At 58.0% G+C, this 2,655-nt stretch overlaps 1 protein-coding gene across 3 annotated transcripts in view; it reads right to left on the reverse strand.

Annotated features, from left to right (window-relative positions):
• Positions 1-2,655, reverse strand: part of DPH7 (diphthamide biosynthesis 7) — a 13,274-nt gene that overhangs the window by 7,070 nt on the left and 3,549 nt on the right. The window lies entirely within an intron of this gene.

Genomic DNA, 2,655 nt, shown 5'->3' on the forward strand with positions numbered 1-2,655 from the left:
CTTCCAGCCAGCCACCCATCTGATAGGTACGGAGCACTCTACAGATCCCTGTAACAGACACGAGATATAAGAAGAACGTGACCAACAATTACGTGGACCAGCAGGACCCATCGATCCAGGCATGAAGGCTGTGGACGAGCCTCAAATGTGAGCTGCCGCTCTGTGGCAGATTCACAAAGAACAGGTTGTGGCTTCCTGACATGGCACCCCCACTCGCTCTGGCACTTCGGACCCCTACACGGGAAGTCTTGTTGACCCACTACCACACGCCAAGTCCTTCCACTCGTCCTCATCCCCAATGCTCCCAACTTGGTCCGAGCCACGCTCATCACTCACCTCATAACTGGTCTCCGAGCCCTGTCCTCGTCCCCTGCATTTATAGTCAACACGTTAACCAGAGATCCTTTTAAATTGTAAAACGTCGCCAGGAAACGTCACCTTCCGTTCAGTACTCTGCAATGGTTCCTACCTCATAGTGAAAGCCAAAGTCCTTCCCATGACCTGGCTCCGTGACCCCGAACCCCCTTCCCCTTCCTGCCATTATGGCCATCCTGGCTGCTCATTGCTCTGTCACCCCAGGCTCACTCCTGCCGTGGGGCCTTCACCTCCCGCGGAACAGGGCGGTCTGCACCTGCCCACAGCGCCGACCCCTCACCCGGTGAGCTCCACCCCTCTTCTTGCAAAGCACCATCGCCTCTGGCCTATTGCGCCAGCCCCGATCTGTGTCTGTCACGTGTGGTGGCCGCTGTCCGTCCTCCCACTCAACGTGAGCTCCACGAAAGCAGGGACTTTGTCTCTTGTTCACTGACATGCTCCAAGCCCCTAGGACAGATCTTGGCACAAAACAGGTGCTCGACAAACATCTGCTGAGTAAATGGGTTGGACAAGTTATTAAGTCGTTTTCCTGCTACACCCTCGCTCTGCATCGGCTAAGCCTCAAAGCCGAAGAGCTGATCCAAGGACGAGAGACCTCGAAAACGTCCGTCTGCATTGCTTTCCTTGAGGCTGATCAAGAGTGTCACACAAACAATGCGGACAGGACCCTGCCCTCAGGGGAAGTGAGCACTAAACCCACCATGGCAGGGGCAGCCAGGCCCGCATTGCTGGGGGAAGATTTCAAGCTGCGCCCTGTCGAAAAAGTAGAATTAACCTACGAGGGAGACACCACTGAGGAAAAGACTGAGAGCAAAGGGAGTCGCCACGAATCAGACGAGAAGGGCGGACGTGGGCCCGCCTGTGCCGGGCCACGGGAGGTCACCAGGATTCTGGACCGAGGCCACAAAGGGCGAGCACCGGACTGAGGTGTGAGAAAGCGCGTGTTTTCAAAAGTCACTTTGGCTAGGGCAGGGACTGGACTGGACAGTCAGGAACGACGCCCTTGTTTGGTGCTCTGCTGCCCAGACAAGGGGAGACGGTGGCCCAGCCCGGCGAGGAAAGAAGAGACGGCGACGCCGAGGTGCTGATGATGACGTCGGGAGCGGGCAAGGGAACCGGGCGCTCAATTGAGCTACACGCAGAGGCTGCAGCGTGCCGATCGGCCCTGCAGCCGGCCACGAGGACGCCTTCAGGGCAAAGACTTCTGCTGGGACTGTGACAACCCATTCCCCACACTGTGAGGAAAAGACAAAAAAGTCTTCGAGGGGCGCCCTACGCAAAATAAAATCTCCACTCCCCATGGTTAAAACCACGGAGAACGCCGGATGAAAGGCTGCGAGCTGCCAGCAGGCCCTGCGCGCCGCACACGCCCGCCTCTCCGCCCTCCTCGCCGCGTGCCCGCGTCAAAGGAAAGCGGCAAAGCTTTCGAGCTGTAACTCACAAAAACCGAGTGACACGGGAACTGGGCTTTTTCCCTCGTCTTTGCTTTTCCCTTCTCTAATAAACTTCTCTTCTGACTGGACGCATCTGAATTCTTTCCTGTGCTCAGCAAAGGATCCTTTTCCCTCTCAGTGTGGGGCTTGTGCCCCCCACCCCCAGCTCGGGGAGTCTCCCATCAGCATTAAGAACAAGAAGACTCAAGACTCAGGGAGGCGGAAGGGGAGGGGGCCAGGGCGGGGCCTCGTCCAGGCCTCTGCAGACTCGGTGGCTCGTCTTCTCCTGCCCCGTGCGTGAGCCTCAACAGGGTCAGAGAAGCTGGCCCAAGCCACCTCGTTCCCGGAACCACCGGCGACCCCAAGTACACATCACTCGCAACAGAGGAAAGTGAACCCTGTCTGCTGTGCTTCCTTTCCTTCGGGAAGGTAAACTGTACCCAAGAAGGAAGTGGCAGACCTGAAATTCAACCTGACGGTAAGTGTTGGACCCACAAGCACCGCCAGGTCTGAGAGTGAGGGCCAGGGGCTTGACCAGGGGACGCCGACGAGGTCGACATGGGGCGCCAGACACCGCCTCTCCTGTGCCAACTGCGCTGTGCGGGGCGAGGGCCAACTTCGGCTTTCCCCTAGGAACTACCTCCTCCACAAAAGCTCTTCAAGACCCTCATGCTCTGAGTCTGCCTAGAGTCACAGCTTCAACGGGCCTGGCTGGATTCCCCCACGCCCCACCCCCGCCACAAGTCTTCAGACAAGGCAGTGAGACACGGTCCCCCTCAGCAGCCAACCTGCGTGGCTACCAACCTGAATACACGATCTCCGTCTGCCAGTAATTGAAAGCAGCGCA

This window comes from Pteropus alecto, unplaced genomic scaffold, assembly GCF_000325575.1.
Source record: "Pteropus alecto unplaced genomic scaffold, ASM32557v1 scaffold67, whole genome shotgun sequence".
NCBI classification, from domain to species: Eukaryota; Metazoa; Chordata; class Mammalia; order Chiroptera; family Pteropodidae; genus Pteropus; species Pteropus alecto.